The sequence below is a fragment of the Macrotis lagotis genome, chromosome X (assembly GCF_037893015.1).
Source record: "Macrotis lagotis isolate mMagLag1 chromosome X, bilby.v1.9.chrom.fasta, whole genome shotgun sequence".
NCBI classification, from domain to species: domain Eukaryota; kingdom Metazoa; phylum Chordata; class Mammalia; order Peramelemorphia; family Peramelidae; genus Macrotis; species Macrotis lagotis.
The window spans coordinates 166731894-166759082 of record NC_133666.1 but is presented as its reverse complement, the minus strand read 5'-3'; the positions used below and the strand labels follow the sequence as shown (position 1 = coordinate 166759082).

General features: G+C 36.6%; 1 protein-coding gene across 3 annotated transcripts in view; it reads left to right on the top strand.

The window, feature by feature from the left end:
- AP3S1 (adaptor related protein complex 3 subunit sigma 1) overlaps nt 1-27189 on the top strand; it is a 142482-nt gene that overhangs the window by 90339 nt on the left and 24954 nt on the right. Inside the window, exon 7 of one of the 3 annotated variants that reach the window (XM_074199655.1) lies at nt 3-25433. The exons of the other annotated variants lie outside the window; for them this stretch is intronic. The gene's annotated coding sequence lies outside the window, so the exon portion shown is untranslated. Of the gene's footprint in view, nt 1-2; nt 25434-27189 lie in introns of those variants that run through there. 3 annotated transcript variants of the gene reach the window in all.

Genomic DNA, 27189 nt, shown 5'->3' with positions numbered 1-27189 from the left:
AGTTTCCTCATCTGCAAAATGAGCTGGAGAAGGAAATGGCAAACCATCCAAGGATCTTGGCTAAGAACACCCTAAATGGGGTCATAAAGAGTCAACTTTGCCTGAAAAAATGACTTAACAACAATAAGACCTTGGGTAAGCCACTTAACCCTTTGGGCTTCAGTTGGGATGACCTCTAGGATCCTTTCCTTTAACTGGTACTTCCACTAATATGGTACTTACCCCTACATGACATTCTGAAATCTATTCATGATTTTTCATCTTGGGCAACTTTTGATCCAAATAACCCATAAGTCTTATTATGTGGGAAGGGTGGGAAGGGAGAAGGTATCTGCCCAACATGCTTGGGAGTCTACCTTTAGCTCTCCTGATATTATTAGTATAACATTCAGATGTCTCATCTGTTATCTGTCACTTCCAGCAGGGCCAGCCCCTTTTCTTTTCATTTGCTGCCTCTCCTTGATATATATTTTTATATTGTTTTTGCATGCTAGTAGTAGTCATTGTTGAATCCTACTTATCATACCCATCATACAAAATATCATTGCTCTTTGAGTGACCACAAACATACAGTGAAAATATGTAAGGTTCCAAATTGAGTAAGTTTGAAAAACCTCTCTTGAAAAGTTATAGCCAAATATAAAACTATATTTTATATTACTTCATATTGTATTTTTTGCCTTCTCAGTGAATGGGCAAGAAAGCAGAGAAAATTTAAAACTAAAACCAATTTTTTAAATATTTTAAAAGAAAAACTAATCAATTTTACAAATACAAACTAATTTCTTATTTAAATTGAACCTTGTCAATAAAGGAAAGATGATGAAACAATTCAGAGGTAAGAATAAATAACTCTCTGTAAAATATGGTCTGGACAACATATGGTACTGATACCTAAACCATTGTCTGAAGAAGCAGCCCTTCTATTTGCCAAGGCCTCCTATACGTACTTTCACTCCCATCATCTCTTGTCTTTTCTAGTAGATTTCATCCTTAGTCCATACTACCAATTACATCCCTACTGTCTACGAATCTACCCAGATTTTCCCATCCTTTAAAAGAAAAGCAAAACCTGACATCTCACTAAATGAATGAAGAAAGTATTTACTAAAGTGCTCACTGTGTGCATATAGAAATAGAAAAGTAAGACAGTCACTTCTCTCAAGGAACTTACTGTCTGATATAGGAGACAACATACATGGGAGGTTTCAGTTACCAGTCAGATTGAAAAGTTCTGTGGTCCTTGGGGAGCATCATCAAGTCAGCTAGTAGTGCCTCTTTAATGTCATTTCCACTGATAAAATTGTATCTATTTCTAATGTTAGGCCATTTGACAGTGTACCAGACTTTGATGGCAAGAACTTTCTTTCCTAGGTCTCTGATTGCTGTTTATAAGCCTCAGCAGTAGTTTCCAGCCTATATCATCACAAAGGTTGCTTTCCAAGATCATGGATGGTTATGGGCATTGAGCTAAAAGTCTTACTCTTCCAAGAGTTCTTGAGTTCAGGGTTCTGGGTTGTCCCCATCAAAGCTTGTGGAGAAATGGTAGTCCAGATGGTGATGGTCTGACCTCTCTGGAGCATGCTGCCTCCAGAGGGTCCTCTGTGGGGCACTTGGTTGGCTATTGGGGTCTACTTCCCTAGACAATGGACTTTGAATACTGCCCTGGATGAGAAGTAGGACCTGTAGTCTGTGGGGTGCTGCTTTCCCCCAGGACTCTCATACCTATTCATCCATTATTGGTGGCATTGGTTAGCAGTTATAAACCCTGTTATGTCACTGTTATCTTTTATCTCTCTTCTCTTTTGCAGCTAAACTTAAAAAGGCAACCAACTTGATACCCTTCCATTTTTTCCCCTTCCCTCTTCTGTGTCTTCTTACAATCCAACTGTAGCACTCAATTGAAACCACTTGTATTAATGATTTCTTCTTTGTAACATCTAATAACCTTTTATTAGTGCTCATCTTTCTTGACCTCTTTGCAACATTTGACACTTGATCACATTCTCCTGGGTATTCCATCCTTTCTTGGATTTTAATAATGCTCTCGCTTGGTTCTCCTTCCTGTCTGACTGCTCTTCTGTCTTCTTTGTCAGATGTTCATTGGTATCACACTTTGAGGGAAGAGGGAGAACAATATCCTAATCTCTGCTTCTTGCAAATTAGGCTAGTTTTGACTCAGAACACTAAAGGTTCAGGCTATTGAAATCACTTCTTGATCACCCAAGCATGAAAGAACTATGATAAGTATCAGTCACATTCTTTTTTTTTTTAATTACATATAAAGATAGTTTTCAAAATTCATTTTTTGTAAGAATTTGAGTTCTACATTTTTCTCCCTCCTTCCTTTCCCTCATCTCTCCCCATAATGGATTGTAATCTGACATAGAATATACATATACAATCATGTTTAAACATATTTCCACATTAGTCATGTCGTAAAAGAATAATCAGAACAAAATAGGGGTGGCTAGATGGCTAAGTGGATAGAGCACCGGCCCTGGAATCAGGAGTACCTGAGTTCAAATCTGGCCTCAGACACTTAATAATTACCTAGCTGTGTGGCCTTGGGCAAGCCACTTAACCCATTGCCTTGCAAATACTAAAAAAAAAAAAAAAAAAAAAAAAACTAATATACTTTGCTCTATATTCAGGCTACATAGTTCTTTCTCTGGATGTAAATGGTATTTTCCACCACAAGTTTTTAATCACTGTATTGCTGAGAAGAGCTAAATCTATCATAGTTAATCATTACTTAGCATTAGTTCATGTAAATCTTTCCAGCTTTTTCTGAAATCCACCTCCTCAATAATCCATCACATTCATATATCACAATTTGTTGAGCCCTTCCCCAATAGATAGGTATCCTCTCAATTTTCAATTCTTTGCCATTAGAAAAAAAGAGCTGCTAAAAATATTTTTTGTACATGTGAGTCCTTTCCTCTTTTTTGTTATCTCTATGGGATACAGACCTATAGTGGTATTGCTAGATCAAATTTGGACACAGTTCCAAATTTCCAGCCACATTCTGATGTTTGACTGAACACTGTGGGACAGCTTCGGCAAGGGAGCTTCACTCAGCTAAATTAACAGGGTGTCCTCACAGTATATTCTTATTGGATTCTGTAGGGAAGTAAACCTCCTTTTGTTAACTATTCAAAGCAATTTACTTTTGAAGCAGCCAGGAGGGATTGAATTAGGGGTTGGACATAGTGTTGAAAGTGATTTTCCCCTCACTAGGAACAGACAAATATCAAAGAATGAGGTGCTGCAATAAATAGAATCCCAGTAGTACTGGGTAAGAAAACCTGAATTCAAATCTATCCTCAAACAATTACTGGCTGTGTGACCCTGGGCAAGTTACTTAACTTCTGTCTGTCTCAAGTTCCTCAAATGTAAAATGAAGATAATAATAGCACCTATATCAGAGGGCTGTTGAAAGAATCAAATGAACATAGCTATTTAATAAATAATTATTCCTTCCTTCCCTCTGCCTTTGGTGAAATGGCATAATTCTATATTATTCTTTATTGTCATCACCTAATTATTTTGAGGAGGGCATGCTAACAGAAGAACCTCTCAGAATCTTCATTGTGTGAATGGAGAAAGAAATGTTTGTTTTTATATGCTTTTTGTAGATTGGTTATCATAATTAAACAGTCCTTTATTCTTTACCTATGTTTATGATCATAACCAACCTTTGAGAGATACTATAGTGACCCCAATAGCAAAACCAAAGCATATCCCTTGAACTTTAAGAATTGTATTGGAAAGGTCTGTTTGAGTTTGCTTGAGCCAGTTATGCAGGATCTGACATTTTATTAATTATTTATAAAAGAGAAGTATTTATTTGCTTTGTACTTGATACTTCATTCAACTTTAATAACCATACCAAGTTCCCATGTGGACTTAATTGATAGATAATGTCATGGTTCAGCAGAGAGAACCTAAAACAATGAAGAATTTTGGAATCATACTATGATATTAGAGTCACATCTTTCTGTTTTTGGTTAACCTTGTTCATTGCTCACGTGGAAAGAATAATATTGGCTGCATTTGATTACTGCATTCCTCATTTTTCCTTCTCTAAAGAGAAATTTCTCTATTAAATATAATTTCCCATTGATATTGTTCCCTTGTAAATGTACTTGGGGTGGGGGAAGTCAAACCAAAACCCCCAAAACTCGTTTTCCTCTCTTTACTTTCATGTTAGATATTTTCTTGGCTACTGAATTCTTTTGTAAGTTAGGAGCAGATAGATAGATTGATCTAAGCTTCCACAATTCTCTTCCCAGCCCATATTAGTTTCAAAATGACTGTGTAACTGAAATTGGTTCAACATCTAGGAATTTTATTTCAAGGACTGATCACTTAAGTGTGTGCTTTTAGAAGGTTAACAGATTTGTTAGGTTCATAATGGGAAATGCACTATCCCAAAACATTTGGTTTGTTATTAATGTTTCTGTCTCCTCAGCGAATTCATGTAATCCTCCTATTTTCTAAATGCAGATCTGTTCTAAAGTTTGGTCCTTGCCTTCTGCCTTTCTCTATACTTACTCTCTTTAAAATCTCTTCCAGGTTTAAGATTTAAATTGTTAACTTCTCTCATGGATGACTACAAAAGTGAAACCTTTTGGCAATTCTGCCTCATTTAAATCCAATTCATCCTTAAGTCAAAAATCACCCTGTGATGTCATTGGTCCTCTTTGAAAATGAAGTACAAACTATTACCACCACCACCATCACCACCAAATCTAGTGTCTCCATCCTCAGTCTCTCCTGAAATCTAGGTTCATCTCTCTCTTTACTGAATATTTTTTTAAACTTTTGTCTAAAAAACTAAGTTCATTATTTCTCTAACTCCCTTGTTTCAGTGAATGGTACAATTTCTCCTGATAGTGGGATCGGACTTAAAACTTGGCTTCATTTTCAAATAACAGTGACTTGTATTTATATAATGCTTTCTCTGTCCTCTCTAATTTTTCAATCTCTAAGGGAGCAAGTATACAAAGCACATTGAATTAATGACCAAAACTTGTCATTTCTTTCTCCACCACATCTTTTATATACAAGCTAAATCATTTTACCATGTGTCCATTGTAAAACAAAACAATTACTAATGGTAACTACCATGCATAGAGCATTTTAAGGTTTACAAAACACTTTACATGCAATCTCATTCTGTCTTACATAAGTGCTATAATGATTCCCATTTTGCAAATGAAGAAACTGGGACTGATGAGTTTAAATGACTTGCTCCAGTTTATGTAACTACTAAATTATTGGAGGCAAAATCTGAATTCAGGTTTTCCTGAGTATAAATGTACTTGTCTATACACTGTACTACTTATATGCCTCATTATTAATTAAGCCATGGAAGAATTTTTTTTGGGGGGGGGAGGTCTAGAACTATGATTCATAGTAGAGAATTTCTAGTAAATTACTTCTCTTCACTGATGTGTTTCAATTTTTAGTTTTGGAGAGTTTGTCTAAGACACTGAGAGATTGAGTCAGCTTGTATCAAAGACCAGTCTTGAACCCAGCTCTTTCTGACATGGACTCTACAATGCCATATTGCCCCTCTCTTTGGATGATTACTTCAAATCCTTCAAAAATCCATCATTTCATCAGATGCCAATCTACTAGTGACTGACTTCTCCAAATTTAGCTAAGCCACTCCTTGAACAGGAGAGGCATAATCTGTCTCTGGTTCTATTTTAAGCTTTTTGCTTAAAGTTTGCACTCCATTGACATAACCTTTGAAAACCCAACCTCCTAAACTAAAAGGAAAGGATTTTAGTGGGAGTTTTGAAGAGTGCTAGATATAAATAATTTCCTTATGTTTATATGCAAGACACAGAGAGCCAATATAGTATGTATTATGTATATAATATATAGATAGTTTTGAATATTAGAGATGGACCTGACTCAGGTCAGTCCTCCTTTAGGTTTATTGCTGGGACCAAATAATGTAGTCTGTAGGCCACAGAACAGAATAAAAATGAATTTGCTTAGATATAGTAAAGAAAGGATATTTAACAAGGATATTCTTTTCCATGTGGAAACTCAACTGGGCATCAGCATAGGATGTGGTTACTTGCATGAAATTGAGAAGGGCACTGACTCTTTATGGAGGGACCATTTATGCTCCTAAGTGATCAGGAAGCCTCATCAATACATCCATAAACTATCAGGAAGCTATATCAAGGGGAGTAAAGCTTGAACTTTGTTGCCTTTCTGGGAAAATTAACCTAAACTAAACTATGGGAATAGGAGAAACTTTGGTCTTATTACAAATGATTTAAGGATGAATCAATCAACATTTATTTATTTAATGCCTACCATGTCCCAGGCACTATGAAAGTTGCTAAGGTTACAAAGACAAAAATGAAATAGTCCCTGCCCTAAATGAGCATAGATGAATGGACAGATGAATAAATGGAAGCAATGGAAAAATATTTATTTAGGGCTTATAGTACAAAGAATGACAGGCATTATATTAAGCACTGGGAAAAAACACAAAAGTCATGTCTTTTTCAACTTATATAAATATTTTTGAGAATAAGTTTCACCTATAGTAAGGTGAGCAAACATTGACATTGAAAAGTATTCATAGGAAACAAGCAGATTTTCAAAGGTGATAGACTCTCTGCCATCATACCTTTAATTGAAATATATATATGTTTATTGTCATCGTGAGAAACAATGATTTTGAATACCACAAAGCATAGGAAGATGTATTTGAACTGTTAGAAAATGAAGAAAACCATATATCTATTAATTATAGCAATGTAAAGGCTATGATTCCAGAAGGCCCACAGTGAAGAATATTACATCACCTGACTGAGAGGTAATAGACTAAATATATAGAATGAAATACATGTTTTTGAACATAGCCAAAACTGTTATTTTTTTTTGCTTGAATTTTGAACATTTGTTTGTGAGAGAGGGAAAAAACTCAAGAGTATGCTTATTAACTGAAAAAGTAGGTTAAAGAATGGCAATATAAATTGAAAAACAAAAAAAAAGTTTGTAACTATAATGATCAAGTCTGACCCTGAAGAAGAGATAAAAAAAAATGTACTTCCCTTCTTTAAGAAGGAGGTAGGAAATAAGACTAGTTGTGGAACATTATATTTACAATAATGAGAAAATTTCTAATCTTAGGGAACTTACATTCTGATTGGGAAGCAGGTCCATAATAAGTGTAGCTAGACTATATATGGGCAAGTCAAGATAACAAATATTTATTAAATGCTTGGTATATGCACTGGAGACAAAAACACAAGCAAAAAATCCCCTAAAAACAAACTAACCCCAATTTCCAAGGAGTTTACATTCTAATGGAGATCTGAAAAGGGAGATTGATGAAAGTATTCATATGGGAGCATGTGTTGGAGTTTAGAGAGTCAGACACATAGCTGAGAAGAGAATGAAGGTTGCATGGCCTGAGGCCCTCTCCAAAATGGAGGCCTGGAAAAAAGATGGTTTAGGATCAAGAATGGTGGAAGAAAGTAGTACTTGAACTGCATTTTGAAGGAACAGATTCTAGGAGTGAAAGATGGGGATCAAAAGTATTCCAGTTAGGAAGTGGCATGGAGACAGGGGATAGAGAAGTTTCCTTTGCTGCTTGGGCTTGTTTTCTGGGAAGAGGAGGAATGTATTTGGAAATACTATATTTGGGTATAAGAAGATTATAGCACATTTAAAATAAAGAACTACAAAGAGCTGGAGTAAATTTTATCATTAAAGAAATGCATAAATGGAAAAAGAAGATAGGCTGACCAATATGATCAAAGCAAATGATAATTAGTGGATAGCTCATCTACTCTGCTAGTATCCACATAACATCAGGAGAAACTGAAAAATGTTGTGTGGACCCACTCTATTGAATTTATAAGAGGACTTGGACTAGAATCACAAAGTATTTTTTGCAGATCAACGAACAGTACTAAAAGAAAGCTTTTTTTTTATCTCTTTTTCTATTAGAACTGTCTCAGTTCTCCACAAATTTCCTAGAACAAATGCAATCAGTAAAAAAAAAAACTAATTGTTTTTAATCTGAGATGCTTTAAAAAAATCACTTCTTAAGGGTAACTCCAGGGCAGCTGGGTGGCACAGTGGATAGAGTGCAGGGCCTGGAATTGTAAGACTCATCTCCTTGAGTTCGTATCTCGGCTCAGACTCTTACCAGCTTGTGCAAGCCTGGGCAAGTAATTTTGTTCTGTCTGCCTCAGTTTTCTCATTTGTAAAATGAGAAATTTTTATCAAGAAAATCCCAAATGGGGTCATGATGAGTTAAATATGATGGAAACAACTGAAAGGCAAAAGTAACTCATGATTCTGAGAGGTTGTATCAGCTTTGGTACTCCTATCTTAACAGTATGCTCAGTATTCTCCATCTGTGTGATTGAAAGACTCAAAGGTGAAGCAAAAAACTTCCCAAAATCTCCATTTGTAAAGGCTCCCAACCCATTCTTCATTTCCTAACAGCTTGCACATCTTGGATTGAATTTCAACATGCCCCTGCAACACAGACCTTCCTCCCCTCCCCAGACCATTTCTTTTTGTGTGTTGTCATTCTCTTGAATTCCCCTCTCCTTTCTCTTTCTCCTTTCTCTATTACCTTCTCTCTCGCTCTCGCTCTCGCTCTCACTCTTGCTCCTCAGTTTTTAAACTCTGTATGTTTCTCTCATTAATGTTATGCAAATAAATGACTGGAACACAAGATAGTTGACATTGAGGTGCTGCTGTATCATGGGCCAGCATAAAAAAATTAAATGAGAATTTTGATGATGTCTTGCAGAAGTTGAAGACAACACAAAAGGGCCAGCAGATGACAAAGAGCCTATGATCCAATATTTAATTCAAATTTTACAATAAGATACTACAAATTCCATAAAAGAAAAAAAATTCAGACTTCTTCTCTGGTATGAAGAGGGCCAAAAAATTTTTTGTGAATTTTCCAAATCAAGAGGATAACCATGCTGAGAATCTTTATTCTGACACAAGTCCATTATCTCACATATGTACCAGCTGCTCCAGACCTCATTATTGTTTCTGTCCTTGTCTTTTATGACCTACAACTTTGCCAGAGCCTAAAAGAAGCATACTTGTACATATGTTTGGATTTGTGTCTTAATTAACACTTTAAACATTAAAAGCTTTGTAATTTGCAATTAACTTTAAACTTTTTAGCATCAACATTACAAAATAGTTATATTTTCTCTGATGATAGCAAGAATCATAATGGATTCTTGATCTGATAGTATTGATACTCTTCACTCATGTGTATGACAACTACATTTTTTTAAGGTTTTTGTAAGGCAAATGGGGTTAAGTGACTTGCCCAAAGTCACACAGCTAGGTAATTGTTAAGTATCTGAGGCCAGATTTGAATTCAGGTACCCCTGACTCCAGGGCCAGTGCTCTATCCACTGTACCACCTAGCCACCCCATGACAACTACATTTGCAACTCTCCCCTTATGTAATTATTGTCCATGATCCTCCATAAAGGATTGATTTAAGTAGATCGAAGTTCTTCTAATAAGTATTTTACATTTTATGATTACTAGTACAACTTTCAAGTTGTCCAACTTCTTATATATTCTCCTCTTACTACATAAGCAGCCTGTCTTTCTTTAAATACTATATATTTTCTGGATGACATCTTTTACACTTCTTGCACTCAAATCATTACCAGTGCAGAATAATTCATTTCCATCATAAAACGTCTCCACTACCCTTTTGATAATTTATAATGTTGGTCCTTGGAAGTTTATGATTTTGCATTATTTATAGCTATGTGGCTTAAATGAAAGAATATTAATATTAAAAAGATGGGGTTTTGTGTCAGTGAGGAGCTTGGGATCCCTAAAACTCTTATGTAGTTTCCTAAATGAAATCTAGCTTTATCTTTTCATCTTATTCAATTCTGAATCCAATTCATTGTCTAGGATATATGTACACTTAATGAGCTGCTCTGTCCATCTAACCATATATAAGAGAATCAGCAAGGACAAATATTTATCCATTTGATTTTTTTCTTTGTGGATTATTAGGATATTATTCTGTATGGTCATGATCTTCTTGGGAAGATCCTATAGTATTTTGAGGCCCCAATCAGCACTATGTTGCCTTTAAAAAGAACTGGTAAAGCTTTACCATCTAAAAGGATTCTCTCTTCTATTCTGGCTCTCAAGTTGACATCTACATCAATTGCAAATGCCATTTGTGAACATATATTTATATTTCTTTTATGCTTCACTTCATATCTGTACTAAATAGAATTCTGTAAGTATTGTACAAATAAGCCATATTATGCTGACTGTTTAAGCCGACAGTTTGGAAAGAGTCTGAAAGTGTCTACGTGAGTCCCAGTTCTAAAATCCAGAATATAGTTTTTTTCTCAAAGCAATTTAACCAAGGAACATTAGAGTTTAAAGGATGTTAACATAATTCAAAAAAGCAAAGTTCTTCCTGAAGCAGGAGAAAGTAATTTTTACAACTACAATGATGCTCAAAGGGGGGAAAAAATAATTTTCTGCAAGGACTTTATGGATACCTCAAAGAAATGAATCCAAAGGTACAAAATAAAATAAAAAGGAATTAGGAGTCTAAGTAGTTTCTAAGAAAAAGTGGCCAGTATTCAGTATTAGGACAACTGTTTCCTTGACCCTAATGCAGCTTCTCCCCGCCCTCATGCAAACTGATTGGCCCCAGTTTCCCTGCTGCAGCTTCCTTGACTGGGGACATAACAGGGAATAGCCTCATAGTTACTGCTTCTCAGACTTAGAAAGTTCTAGAGAACATGTTGAGTCTGTGTTTCGGGATGGAGAAGAGAGAACTACAACCAGAGAAATCAAATGCCACTGTATCCTTGTTGCATGTTCTTGCTGTTAGGTTAGAGTAAATCTCTTCTTTTATACAATTATCAATCCATTGTGAATGTCTCATTTTGTTCCAAAATTCATCCTTAACTAAGAAGAGTGATAGCTTTAGAGTTGCACTGACAATATTTGGTGTAGTCTTGACAGATTGGGTCAAGGTGGCCTTGTGGCTCAAAAATGTGGTTGAGAAGAAGGACTAGACAAATACAGAGGAAGGGAGTAGTGTACTTGGAGGGAGAGACACTGCCTGGCTCACTGTTTCTCCACAATCTAAGAAAGAAGACTAAAGACTTATTGAACTCTTTAGATTTGGGAAAACCCACATACCCCACTTGGATTTCATGATGTGTCCCCCATTTAACAAGTCACCCACAAGTCAATTGTTTATCAATTGGGACCCAGAACAGAAAGTCTTGGAAGTTGTAAAGTCTTGGAAGATCTAAAGCTGTCCATGGACTTACAACCCTGCAAGAACCACGTTTCCAAAGGTCTCTCTACCTAAAAATCAGATTGGGTGGAACTTTTGGCAAGCACCAAGCAACCACATATTATATTGCTTTTGAAAAACAATTATTTGCCTCTTACTTAACTCTAGTTGTTACTTAACAGATGACGTGGGATCATACAATCACCCTTTGTCTAGAATTGATTATTAAGGATTGAATGATGCCAGTTGTATAGAATACAAAGTTTCTATTGCTAAATGGATGTTTATTAGAAATCACATTTACCTGAATCCTTCTGGTGCTAGTGCTTTTCTGTTGGTGGCTATGTTAAAGACTGAGCCCCCTAGTCCCTTCCCTGGATCCCTACAGCCTTCTCTGACCTAGTGAAGGCTGTGTATAGGGATCCACCTCCTGAGGATTGCCATTGCCCATGGTTATTTGATGATTCTATTCTCTAAAAGAGAGATATACTCAAATTGACTTCAGTAGCCACTAACGTGGTAATAGGACTGGGTTTCTGGCAAGTCCTTCCAGCTAGTTGAGATCCAGGTTGCATGGCTGGCATGTGAGATAGCCTTGAGGGAGGGGGCAGTTCATCTAGTTCCTGGGTAATGGTCATGGGTCTGGTCAAGTGATATGGGGCCTGGAGAGCACAGAATTGAATAATCAAAGATCCTCCCCTTTGGAGGATTTTTACTAATATCTCCTATTAAATATTTGTGGGGTATTTCGACAACTATCAGAGATAAAAAAAAAAAAGCCAGAGTGGAGTTATTTCAAGAGCAGCAGAGGTTGGGAGAGTTTGGGGTGTGAGTCTAATATCAATTTGGCTATTCAGGTGGTGATATCGTATTATATCAGGCGCAGAACCATATGATTGCCCTTGATAAGGACAAGACAGCTATTCCTAAATCAAGTGGCACTCAACCTGTCCCCACTATCAAAATGGAACTCAAGGTGAGGAGATTATTACTACTGATCAAAAGCTGTATCATGCATCTTGATTAACAATGTAAGGCTTCCAGAAGCCATGATCCCTGCCAAAAAAAAAAAAAGATACTATCCTAGAGAGGGGCAAGATTACTTTGTACAGTGGTTTCTTGGATACAGTCTCCAGGAAGTCTTATCTGATAAGACTAGATCATTTTTAGGCATATTTCTGACTGATCCTCTACACTTCTTCCTTAGCCTCGATTCTTGCTCCTTCAGATGTATTTAAACTGTGATAAAGCCAGGAATAACTGTAGAGATAGGCCTGATGACTTTGCTAAATTCCCTGTAAGCCACTGAAAGATGCCAGGTACCATCTGTCTTCTTTACAGGTAATGGTGGGTTTTTGAAAGGGGATCTGATATAACCAAAAAAAAAAAAAGCTGCTTTCATCTTCACTAGTAATGAACACTTTCCCTGGAAAAGTAACCAAAACCCTCTTTCCTTCCCCCATTATTGGTAGGTTTCCTTTCATTTGAGATAGTTCAAGGAATTCCTTAGAAATGACTTGGAAGATCAAGGGCAGTATTGTTGGGAAGTCCCTTTCAAAAAGAATGGAGGTGGTGAAATTGTTGGTATATAATGATGATGGGTATATATTTACCTCAAAAAAAAAGAGATCCCTTAGTTAACTTGGTAGTAATTCTAAATTATTAGATGAAAGAGAGGGTGAGTCCTTATTTAGACACTATGGAAAAAAGGGGCAGCTCTTGCACAGTGGCCTCTAAAGCTTTGCTCTAAGGGGAGCGAATATTTTGTATCATTATCCTGATAAAGCTCTCAGGAAGGCGAGTTTTTAGCAGGTGGTCAGGGAACAATGAACTTTTTTGAGCCTCAGTATCAACTTAGATGCCAGGATAGGTTACTTGCAAGGGATTTATGATCTTATCTACTTTACTGATAACTGATGCAGGCTGAAGAATTATTGACTATGGCAGAAGTGTCTTTGCAGAGGTCTTGCTGCTTTCAGAGCTGTTCCTGCTTTTCATTACCATCAGGAAAAAAAAACTATGTCACTTCACTGTGTATATGTCACTACTGATATATGATCATTTGTTCTGTGGTTCTGACATCTTTGTTGTTTCATTACCCCTTTGAATTAGAAAACCCACTGTGAATATCAGAAATGTTGTATCACCCTTCATATGAACCAGACTGTGACTCTGAGACTTACTCTTTCTGAAGAATAATGAAATGACTTAGGACTTCTGGCTTTTGTGTTCCTTCACATTTTTGCTTTGTTTTTGTTATTTCCTCCTTTCTCCCTTTCCTACATTAAGGATATATTAGACTTATGAGTATTAACCATGACAGGAGAACTGTCTAGTTATTTAATTCATGAAAGGACCTCTGAAAGATCGTTAGAATCTTGCCACTAAGGAGCTTCCTCCCTTTATGCATTCTGATTGGTCTCAGATTCCCTGATGCATCTTCTTGATCTGATGGCATTAATGATTCCAGCCTTATGTAGCTGTGATCTCGCAGACTTGGTGGGTACTCAAGACCACATAAGTAATGTTATATATCTTGATAACTGATTGACTAGAATTCATTTCCAGATTAAGACAGTGTGTGTGTGTGTATGTGTGTCTGTCTGTCTGTGTGTCTGTGTGTGTGTGCCCTTCCTGCATATCCTTTGTCAAGACAAAGAAAACCTCTTTCTTTGTTAATAGTTCAATGCCTTGAGAGTGCCTCATTTTGTTTGAAATGAACTAGTTGATTAAGAAATGGATTCTCAGAAAACCCGAATAGCTAAAACAAAAATCAATTACTCCAGAAGACAGCTAGAAATATAGAAAAAAAAATCAAAAATATAAGCTATTTTATCTAAAAAATATAAGCTATTTTATCTAAAAACCCAACATGGAAAACAGGATAAGGAGCAATAATTTAAGTCACTAGACTTAAAATCATAACTTTAAAAAGCCAGGAAAATATATTTTAAGGAATAATAAATAAATACTTTTCATATCTAAAAACAATCAGAAAGCAAAGGAAGCATACAAGTCATCTAACAATCATCTTCTGAAAGACTGGGAATGTCGTAGTCAAAATCAAAAGTTCCCATGTCAAAGAAAATATGCTACAAGCATCCAGGAAAAAGCAATTCAAGTATAGTTAGAATCACATAAGTCTGCAGCTTTTACTTTAAATGAGAGAAGATCCTTGGAATACAATATTTCAAAAGTCAAAATAGATAGGCTTATAATCCAAAATAACTTCACCTGCAAATCTATGTATAATTTTATATTCCTATAGGAGTTAAATTGAGCTTTTAATGGGATAGAAGACATTTGATTTACAATGCAAATACCAATGCTGAGTAGAAACTTGGATATAAACAAAGTCCAGAGAAACCTAGAAAGGTAAATGTATTTGAGCAATTGAATTTAACTATATGGTGATTCAATACTAATATTCTAAGAGGGAGAGAAGAAGCAAATGTCCCTTCATAACTTTAATGACTTCTAGGTAAAGCAAAGAAATTAAATAATAAAAACTAAGGTCCTTAGAGGAAGGGTTGGTTCTGTTAGGTTGGTTTTATTCTTAAGGTTTGAAGAGGAAAAGAGAAGATAAAAATGAATATATTATTGTAGATAGGTTAAAAAAGTAGAATTTAAAGCTTCTTATAATTGAGGTAGCTAAAAAGAATATACAAACATGGAAGAAAGGGTAGGGTAGCAGGCATCAGGTAAAACTTATCTGGAATGGAATGAAAAAAGTATTAAGCATCTATTGTATGTCATATCTTTTTTGGATCTTACAGTCACCTTGTGAGGTAGATGCTATTATTATTATTTAAATTTTATAGATGAAGAAACTGAGAAAAGACAGGTTAAATGACTTGCTGAAGGTCACACAGATAGTGAGTGTCTGAGGCAAGATTTGAACTCAGGTCCTTCTGAGCCCAGGCCAACACTTAAGGCTCAAGGAAGGTTGAGTATATGTGCATGCACAGATATACATATATACATAATTTAGTATTGAAATTCATTATACTCAACATAGAAACAATTAGGATTAAGATGAATATAATACCAAGAAGGGAATCATCCTGAAGCAAAATATACTTCGCTCAAGGGGAGATTGAAAAGGGAAGAAAGAAACTTAGAATCTAAGGAGGTGCCTTAAATTGCCTCTTAAACAATTGGGAATGACTGAATCAATTATGGTACATGATTGTAAGGGAAAGCCATTACATTATATTATGCAATTATAAAGAATGATAGAATTTCTGAGAATCTTGTGTTTTTATGAATTTATATAGGGTCAAGTGTTCAGGATCAGGAGATTCATGACCTCGTGGTCTCTCTCTCTAGATGTTTGTGTCCCCCTACAATTTTGGGGGGGAGCAATTGGTGTAATTTGGGTTTGCTTAGCAAAGATACTGGAATGATTTTTCCATTTCATACTCTAGCTCATTTTGCAGTTGAGGAACTGAGACAGTGTTAAGTGACCAAGGTCATACAGCTAATGAGCGCCTGAGGTCAGATTTGAACTCACAAAGAGTAGTCTTCCTGGTTCCAGGCCAATGCTTTTATCCACAGAACAAAAACTTGCACATTACTTCCTAGCAAGTTGTTTATCATGTCCTAAGAGATAAAAATAATGAAGTAGACATTTTCAGAAACCAGTTTCATTATTTGATCAGTTTTAATCAGCTTAGAGGCAAGAATGTCAAACTTTTTTTTTTTCAAAAAAAAAAGAGGCAATTTTGTACTTTCTTAAAACCCTTGTGGAAAGACCCAGTAGTTGAGAACCAAGCAATCCACAAAATAATCAAGCTCTGATTTATAGTGTTTGCTGATTTCTGAGATATAAAGATTCACAAAAAATGTAAGAATTGGCTGGTTGGATCTGACTCCATTGTACTCCATTCTACCTTAGGATCAAAAGATTGAGCAGTGTTAAGAATGCCAAAAAAATGGATAGCAAAGGACAGGGGTTCTTAAGGTGTTGTTCATTCTTTATTTGTGAAGAAGGCTAATGTTGGAGATATTAATATAATGTATTGGCCTGTGTCTGATCAGATCAATATGAGTTTGAAAGACAATAGCACAGATCAGGAATGAGTGATCTGTTAGAACATTTAGTGTGCAAGTGATTCAGGATTTGTGCAGCTCACATTTCCTTTGTGCTTCTGAGGTTCTGCTTTGCTCAAAGAACACAGTACCTTCTTTCAGATGGGTATGCTGGATGGTCCTATGCTGGATGGTTTCCATGTCTCAAAGTGAATACTAAAGTTCTTCAGAGATACTTTGAGAGTGTCTTTCTACCATGTTTGACAACCATGCAAGTACTTACCTTGTGTAAGTTTTCTGTAGATGTCCTTTGGGTAAATGTACACTTGGAATTAAAATTACATGGCCAGTGCACTGTAGTTGTGTTCTCTGCAATAGTTTGAATGCTTGGGAGTTCAACTTTATAAAGGACCTCAGTGTCTTATCTTGCCAGGTAATCTTCTGCATATCCTTGAGAGAATTCAGATAGAATCACTTCAGTTTTCTGGTATGGTACTGACAGATGTCTAGATTTCATAGACATGCAACAGTATAGTTAGCAATACTACTTTGTAGATCTTCAGTATGGTAAGCATCCTAATACCTTTTCTCTCCCATGCATTCTTTTGGAGCCTCCTAAAAGCTGAGCTAGGTTTGGCAATAGGTACACCAACTCATCATCTATGTGAACAGCCCTGGAGAATGTATTTCCAAGGTAAGTGAATTTATCCAAAACACTCAAAATTTCTCAATTTACTTTGACTGGTGGTTCCACATATGGATGATGTGTGGCTGACTGGTGGAGGACCTGGTTTCCTTGGAATTGATCAACAGATCAAAATTAGCACAAGCAGCAACAATTGATCCATACTTTCCTGCATTTCAGCCTCAGAGTTCATTTAGTGCACAATCATCTGCAATAAAAAGTCATGCATCAAATATCCCTCTGCTTTATTCTTGGCTTGTAGCCTTTTCAAGTTAAGTAATTCACTGTCAATATAGAAGATGATCTTGATGCCATTTTCATCCTTGTTGAAGGTGTCTGACAATATTGTCAGACAACATGTCTGACAACATGCTTATGTGCGTGAAAGTAAGAACACAACCTTGCTTCACTCCATTGATGACTGAGAAAATATGAGAGCTTCATTCTTCCTCTATAACCTATGGAAGCATGCTGTCATTAAACTGCCAACCAATGTCCCTGAACTTCTCTGGACAATCCAATTTTGCCATGATCTTCCACACAGACCTTCATGACTGACAGTATGAAAGGCCTTCATCAAGTTGGCAAACTTTGCATATGGATTTCTGTACTGCTCCAGGAGTTGATGGACAGTAAATACCATGCTAACTATTCTGTGACCTTTTCAAAAACTATACTGATTCTTGAACAGGTGACCATTTTCCAGGCAATTAATCAGCCAATTAGAGAGGATTCTGGCAAGGATTTTGCCAGCAACAACTAGGAGAGAGAGAGAGAGAGATCCTTGAAGTGTTTGACACAAGACAGTCTGTTAACTATTCTTTTATAGAGTTGGACATTGATGGCATCCTTGAATTCCTGGAGGATAACTCCTATTGCCGTATAACCTGGAAATAGTTTTTGTATGAGCAGTGGACCCACTGCCTTGTAGATCTTTACTGGGATGGAATCAGTGTCAGGTATTTTGCCACACAGGAGGATCCTAATGGCATCCAATGTCTCTACTTCAGTGGGATATTCACTTAGACTTCAATGTCAGGTATACACTCAATGTCATCAGCACTGGTTGATGATGATCTATTGAGATCAGTATGGAAATGTTTAGCCCATCTCTCTAAGATTATGTTCTTCCTTCATCACTGAATAGTAGAAATACACCAAAGGTCTTAAACCCATTAATAGTCTTCAGGGCATCATAGAAACACTTGTAATTATTGCTGTCATTTCATTGACATCAAAATTGAATTTCATCTTCCTTCTTGATGAACCAAGAATCCTGTTTCTCTCTAAGCTTTACTTATACATTACTTTTGAAGAAGTTAAGTGGTGTGTACTTGGAGATGGATTGAGATATCCAATTGATAATCCCTGTGGATTATCTTCTCATTTCTTATTCAGTAGTTTCTGAATTTCCTTATCGTTTTTATTGAACCAACCCTGAAATTTATGTGTTTTAGCCCAGATGAGCAAGTGCAGTGCTATGTACCAAGTCTCTAAAAGCTGACTTTTCCTTTTCTGTCCTATTGTTGCTGACAGTGTACTGACTCAGTTTTCTCTCCAAGTTAGCACTAAACTATTCACACATGGAGAAATGCTCTAGCCTGTTAACATTGAGTTCCCTCACAGATATCTTGTCTTATGTCATCACTTTGTCTGAATGTGAATTATTAGTTGGGAAAGAATAAGTCTGTAGTTGATCCAGCACTGTATCATCTATTACTTCTTCACTGTCACATCCTGCTGTCTTCTGTCACTGATGTAGTCTTTTAAATGCCAGTACTTGCTACAAGGGTACATTCATGCTTTATTGTGGTTAGGTAGGTGGAAGGCAGAATTGGTGATGAGAAAGTCAAGAGACACAAAGGGGCAGCTAGGTGGTGCAATGGAGAATACATCCACCCTGGAGTCAGGAGGACCTGAGTTCAAATCCAACCTCCGACTCTTGATAATTGCTTCACTGTGTGACCTTGGGCAAGTCTCTTAACCCCATTGTCCCTTAAATAAAAATTAAAAAAACAAAACAAACAAGAGACACACATGTCTACAGTAACAGTAGTCAGTGACCATTGTTTTTGCTGTTTCCAACTTCACTCCTCCCAAGGATTCCCTGTCATTTTTGTTAGTCTGTGCTTACTCTGTTGTTAAAGCCACCCAGTTATAAGCTTGTCTTCTTTCAGCACATTGATAATGAAAATCTCTAAGTTTTTGTAGAATTTTTCTTTGATCTCATCAGTGTGCAGCATGGTAGGAGAATACCATACTGATGGTAGTGTGTGGCACTTTCCTATAAATGACAATCACATTGTCATGAGCCTATCACTCCCTTCTTTTGGGAGGCTTGTGATTTTGCTAACTAGATTGGATTTGACTGGGAAAATTACCTGCTTCACAGTGTTCTTCATCATGGAAGCCACTTCAGAAAAACATGAATCCTTCTCTGACTTCAGTAAAATGGACTTTGTTTATCAGCCTTGTTTCACTCAGAGCTGATAATTGGATGTGGTACCTGCTGAATTCCTTCACTCTTGTCTCTCAGGTCTGTTGGGTTTCACATTGTCCATTAACATGTACACATTCAGGGGCAGCTAGGTGGTGCAGTGGTTAGAGCACCTGCCCTGGAGTCAAGAGTACTTCCGGCCTCAGACACTTAATAATTACCTAGCTGTGTGGCCTTGGGTACTTAATCCTATTGCCTTGCAAAAACTACACCCCCCCCCAAAAAAAGCCCAACAAAAAAAAAAAAACCCTGTATATATTTCATGTATGTTTTGGGGGGTTTTGTGAGGGGTGGGGGAGGTACGGAGGGAATGGTGGTATTTTGACCTCAGAATAGGATCCCTACTTGCTGTGCTAAGATTGGAGTTGGGTGAAGCAGACAATTTTTAGGACATCTTTTCTAGTCCCTTCCTCATGCAGGAGATAAGTAGTATCAACCTTTAAAGGGTTGCTTAGTGCCCCAGGGGATTGTTTTTGTCTGCTCATTCTGCTGAGACAAGTCTTCACATGCTAGGATAGGCATCCCCCCAGTTCACTGATGATTTTGAGGCCTGCCAGATGCCATCAGTATGATTTGGCTCATCTACCAAGACAGTTTTACCAGGGTGTGACCAATGTGCATGCCTTAATTTTTTAGAGCCACAGGTGAGAGGTAGATGACAGATAGACATCAAAAGTGGGTGAAGCAGCCCTGAAAAGGCTTGGTAAGCCTTCTTATCAGATATAATGATCCTTCCTGAACATCCCATTTACCCCAGTGCCCCAATGTCTAGCAGGTGCAAATAGGGTAAAGTATAGTTATTCTCCATCTTGCTAAAAGGATTGTCCAAGTGGTGTGACAAGCCATTCCCACTCTGCAGGAGAGAGTGAGAAGGGGAGAAACACAATTAACACTGCCAGGGAAACAGGTGGTGCCAAATACCCCTGTTCAACTCTAAGCTCCAGGGTTTTAGTGACATAATTACAATTTAAATTTTTGTCTCCTTCAAGACTTACCTCAGTGCTGCACACACAATAGATCAACTTAGTAGTTAATTCAGTTGAATCCTATATACCAGTTGTGTCAAACTCCAATAGAAACAGGACCACTGATCTATACATAAGGATTTCTGTGGGTTGTCTGTGAGTGGTTTAAAAATATGTTACCTTAATTTTACTACATTTTAATTTATTTTATCAAATATTTCCCAACTCCTCTTCCACACCACCTAAACTAAACTACTCCCTCCAAATATGTTATGCTCGTTCTTCTCTCCTTTGTTAGTCCTTTGTTAGTCTTCTCCCCCATATTTAGAGCAATGTTCATTCATCATCACCCTTCTAATTTCTCCTTATCCTTTGAAGTTCAAGTTATATTAATCATGAAATATTAGAGCTGGATGAAAACCATAGAGGTCACCTAGTCTAAGCTCCTCTTTTCACAGAAAGTGATACCTAAAGAGAAATTTTACCTAAAGTCATGTAGCTAGTTAGTACCAGAAGACAATATGGGATATCCCTTCTTTTCCATGAACCTTAGGAGATAGCATTTTAGAACTGAAGGGAAATTTAGAAGTCTAATTCTCGTCTAGTGAGAAAATTGAAGACCAATGAGGTTAAACATCATGGCCCAGCATACACAGTTTAGTTAGTGGAGGTATCAAGATGAAAACTCAGATCTCCTAATCTTGTGTCTCAGGCCTCTTTCTTCTACATCACATTGTCTCTAATTACTCCTTTCTCTAAGTTCCTATAAAATTTACTATTTACTGACTTGTATCATTTTATGATTTTTATTTGAATGGGAATTTTGTTACCCTCATATAAATGATTGTGTACCCATAGCTAGCAGACAATAAATAATGGGTAAATGCACAGAATTTTCACATTCATCACATTTGAGACTTCTTTAGATCTCATATTATATGAATTCAAGACAATGTCAATACATCTATATAGGGCCAAGATAAGATTTTTGCAAATTTATCAATCTTCTTATAACTATGCCCACTCAAGAACTCTATTTACAGGGAATGCCCCTAGATTCTCAAAAAAGGATTTCTCTAGGCCAAAGGTATATGTGTTCAGTTTTTGGTTACCTGTTGAAATACATGTTGATTGCCTGTTGACTACAGATTTGGCATTCTATCCACTGTGTCACCTAATTGCCCACTGAGGATGAGTTGGTATCTGAAAAAGGAAAATACCAAACATCCTTTGCTCTAGGTTTAAGAGACCTTTAAATCTGTTGCTGTAAGAGAATTCTGAAGTGCTTATGGTTTGCTTTTTGAATGAACTGATTAATTCATTTAGCAAACAATTAATTGCCACCAAAGTATATAAAATATTTAGTTAACAAAAAACTGGCCAATAGTACAAAGAATAATAGGGAGGTGATGCCATGACAAGCACAGGAATTGAATTTGAGTGAAGGAGGCTGTGCTAGGTCACCAGTCTCACTTTCTCCTCCAAACTCATCTGGGTCCAGTGCCAGATAAAATCAGGATGACTGAATTTAGCCCTGGATACAAGGCAAGCAGACTAACAATGCTCTATCCACTGTGCCATCTAGCTGCTCCAAGATAACTAAATAAATAATACAAAATAATACAATATAATAAGTAGCATAGGAACTGGAATAAAATCAAATATTTGATAAATTACTACTACTACTACTACTATATTTCCCCCATAAGACGGGATCTTATATTAATTTTTATTCCAAAAGATGCATTAGGGCTTATTTTCAGAGTGACTTTTTTTATGTACAGAAATTATTCAAATACAGTCATATCATCTTCTTCTGGAACATTGTCATAACTCTCCAAACCCAGAATTCTGGCTTGAATATCTTGTGACTCCATTTCCTATAGAACTATTGACCTCAATTTCTCATGGTCAGCAATAGAGCTCTCCTTAAATGAGCACTTTTTGTCTATGTAGCCTGGTCATAGTACAGCAACAACACAACTGTCAGTGGTTTTAGCCCCTGAATTCTTCATCCAAGTTATGGCCTCTTGCAGGCTCAGCTTCGCAAAGTTTCCACACTGATTTGTCTCCATTCTATTTTCAATGTAGGCATTGATTTCCATGCACAATTGGTCCTTGAATGGCTTGTTTATTGCAATACCAAGAGGCTGTAAATAGGCAGTCATTCCTTTGGGAATCATTATTTGATGTCTTCTTCTCTCTGCAAGGAAGTTCTTCATGTCTTTAGCATAGTGAGTGCTGGCTGAATCCCAGACTGGCAGACCTCTTTGGCCATCTTGCAAAAGAAATGGCATCGTTAAATGGATCCACTTCCTTGTAACTGCTGGTGTGCACCAGGCTTTTTCAGTTTCAAGGACATAAATGCCTGAAACTCGTTCAATCTTATCTTTCTTGCTCATAGTGATGATTAGAGATGGGGGCTCTTTCCAACTAGACATTATTAAGTGTGCACATTATTCATGCATTGTGTCTGTCCTCCAGATGATCATTTGGCAGTTAGTTTTGAGTTCATCTGTTTACATAGGCAACTGCCTCTCATCCAAATTTGTGTATTAATAAATACTTAATTATAATTTATATTATCATTTATTTCAAGTATTACTGTCAATAATATTTATATTTAATTATAATAATAATTTTATTTATATTTAATAATATCTTTATTTTATAATTCATTACATCTGTCATGTGCTGCAATGGACATACTAAATGCCTCCATCAGACTGATGATCTTAGCTGGGAGTTTATTTTGGAGGTCAGGCAATTATTATGAGCATCCTGAAAAAACCATGCTAGAGCTTATTTTTTGGGAAACATGATATGTTACAGTTTCAATGATAGATACTAAAGTGAGGGAAGATTTTTTTTTAAGGCAATAGGGTTAAGTAACTTGCCCAAGGTCACAGCTAGGCAATTATTGTCTGAGCAGCATTTGAATTCAGGTTCTCCTGATTCCAGGGCCCATGGAATTCATTACACTACCTAGCTGCCCCGAGGGAAGATTCTTAAAACAATCAGACAGGACTTCTGCCTGTACAGTCCCTCAAAATCTAGTGGGGGGAAAGAGATTATTGTGAGCTAAGGAGGTAAAGGAAGGCTTTATAAAGGAGAAGGGATTTATATGTCTTTGAAGGTTGGATAAAACTTTGATAGGCAGGGATAAAACAGCTGGATGGCATAGTAGATAGAGTGCTGGGCTTAGAGTTAGAAAGACCTAAGTTCAAATCTGTCCTCAGAAACTAACAGTGTGACCCTGGGCAAGTCATTTTGGGGGTCTGGTAACTTTTCCTTCCCCTCTTTTTTAAATTGTGAGCTCCTTGAGGGCAGGGAATGTCTTTTGCCTCTCTATGTACCCCCCATGGTAGTGCCTGTTCCATGGTAGGCACCTAATAAATGTTTGTTGGCTATATAAATTAGTGGACCAGACTTTGTAATTTTTAAGAAAGGAATTTTCGCTTAAGTGATGTAAACATCCTCCCAAAATTTGTGACCCACTCTTTTCTTAAGTACATGCAAAGCCCAGGGGGAAGTGGACTGAAGCTTAGAATATACGTGACAAGTTTTCCCAGAAGTTTTTGGTTGTGTTTTTTTCTTTCTTTTGGAATTCCTCTTAACTTTTCTGCTGGATTCTTTGTAGGGCCCTGAAGTCCATCCTTGATTCTAAATATGGACACTGTATTGGGGACCTTGCTAGGACATGGGACATTTCAATGCTTCAAAGATAACAAATTCTTTCTGCTAAATTAGAGGTGGAGAGAGTCTAGACCTATATCATTTTCCTTTATTTTGTTCCTTCTCAAGGACTTGACTGAGTCAATTCACTTTGCTCTCTAACTAGATAGCTTTCTACAGAGGATATGAGGACATCCTCAGATAATATGAACAGAATTCCTCTCTTGCCTAGAGATACTAAGATCTTTCTGTACCAAATGAACAATTAAGATGTGTGATTACAGGAGATATTTGACTAGGAATAACATGTCATCAGTTACTTTAGTTGGAGTGGGCTAATTAATTGCCTGCTTAAATGTCTCCTACCCAAATACTTGGTAGATTTCGAGGCACAAGCCAGTAAGTAAAGCAGTGGAAAATCCAGCTCTCTATAGAAATTAGTCTAATTTTCTGTGTTCCAGTACTTAGATGCAGTCTTTGTTTTATTCTCTTTTGAAAAAAATCCCCAAGGAAGATTTAACACAAATTGATGCTAAATGAAGTGAACAGAGCTTGGAGAACATTATATACAATAACATCAATTTTGTAGATGATATATCTAGGTGAATGTCCTAGCTATAGCAGCAATATAATAGTAATCCAGGAAAATTCCAAAGGATTTACAGAATCTGAAAATGATCAAAACCTCTCTCTCTCTCTCTCTCTCTCTCTTTTTTTTAGTTTTTGCAAGGCAATAGGGTTAAGTGGCTTGCCCAAGGCCACACAGCTAGGTAATTATTAAGTGTCTATTGCCAGATTTGAACTCAGGTACTCCTGACTCCAGGGCCAGTGCTCTATCCATTTCGCCACCTAGCCGCCCCAGATCAAAACTTTTTTTAAAATTTTCTTTATCTTTCTTTTGTGGGTATGAAGGATATTTGTGGTCTCTTTTACAATATTGCTAATAGGAAAATAGGTTTTCCTGACATGAATACATATGAATACACATGAATACACATGCATAATCTATATTGCCTTCTCAAGGAGAGGAAAGGGGAGGGAGGAAATGAATCTGGAACTCAAAAATGATAATAAAAAAAGAATGTTAAGAATTATTTTTATATGTAATTGAGAAAAAATAAAGATAAAAGCAAAGTCCCCAAGCACTAAAATCAAAAATGTGTCATTCAGTAAATCCTGTCTTGTTTTCTTAAAACATGCCTACTTTAGAAATCCTTTCAGCATTTTTCACAACCACTATTCAAAACTTAACTTGTCAAACTAATGTGAACATTTGCTATTAAGACTAATTCATTTTTTATTTAGTAAAGTTCTACATATTATATTTTCTATATATTTTAAGTATTTAAAAATATGTTATATTTTGAACATATATCTGTTTAAAAATGGATTATCAAAAAAAGAACAATACAAAACATAAATGAAAGAACATTTTTATATCTTGCCACTTTTTTATAGGAAGATAAAAATTGTCTTCCACAAAACATTATTTAGTTGAAAAGAATACAGAATTCATTTTGTAGTTGTTGAGTCATTCTGTCTATGATCCAATTTAGGGATTTGCTTGGCAAAGACACTGGAGTAGTTTGTCTTTTCCTTCTCCAGTTCATTTTACTGATGAGGAGCTGAGGCAAATAAGATTAAATGACTTGCCTAGGGTCATGCTGCTAGTAAATATAAAGACCAATTTGAACTCCAGTCCTCCTGATTCCAGGCCTGGCACTCTATCCACTATGCTGCCTAGCTGTTCTGTACTGAAGTCATAAGATAAGTCAAGATGAGGCCAATCTGCTAATTTTAAAGATAAGGGAACTGAAGTCCAGAAGTGTCATGCAGGAAGTGAGTGTCAGAGCTTGGATTTGACCTCAGGTTCCCTGATTGCCAAATCTTAATGTCCTTTCGCACTACTACACAGTTAGATAGCACCATTCTGAGTTCAAATCTTGACACTCAGTAGTTGCATGACCTTGGGCAAATCACTTAACCCTGTCTGCCTCACATCCAGGGCCATCTCCAATTGTCTTGATCTTTATTTGGTCACTGAATCTAGATGATTCAGGAGGAGAAAGTAAGCTAATTGGTGCAGTGGATAGAGCACTGATGACCTTAGCACAGGATCCCCTCATTCAAATCCAGTTCACATGCATGTCACGGCATCATCTCTCTGATGCCATGGTCTTCTTCAAGAATGAAGGACAAATAGTTGACTATATGCACTGTACAATTCAGGTTTAATCAAACTAAGAAATAATTAGAAATTCTGAAGGACCACTCTAATTCCATTTCTTCATTTGCCAATTAGAGCCTAGGGTGGGGGAGATGGAATTAAGAGTGATTTATAGTAGGGGGGGCTGCTAGGTGGCACAGTGGATAGAGCACTGGCCCTGGAGTCAGGAGTACCTGAGTTCAAATCTGACCTCAGACACTTAATAAGCCACTTAACCCCATTGCCTTGCAAAAAAAAAAAGTGATTTATACTCCTAGTTCATCTAACATGTAAACATATAAACTACTATGTGTTCCACACAACCTTCTTTCCTCTAACTCCTCTAATTCTACTTATCTGCAAATAAAAATCAATTTTGTAAAATTTTTGAAATTACAATCATCTTTTAAAAAAAGTTTAATGAAGTGGGGAAATAAGTTCATTCATCTAATTAAATTATACTTCATTATTTAAGAAAAGACAATTAAAAATATGTATAATTTTACTTGGCTTATATAATACAGAATGCCACAATGGGCAGAAGGGATTGCAGAGGTAAGAATAAGAAGGAAGGACAGAGTCACTCCAGAACATATGCTCCAGTGTGTTCTGGAGTCTGGAGAAAACCAGGTCAGCTGATTTGCAGGGCTTCAATAAGGCAATATGGTAGAAGATAAAGTTAAAAAGGGAACTGAAGCCAGACTTTGAATACCAAGATAAGGAGATCATTTAATCCTGTAGTCCAGATATGGACAAAACCAGATTAAAATGCGATGGAGATATATTAGACAAAATAAGTAAAAGTACAATAAA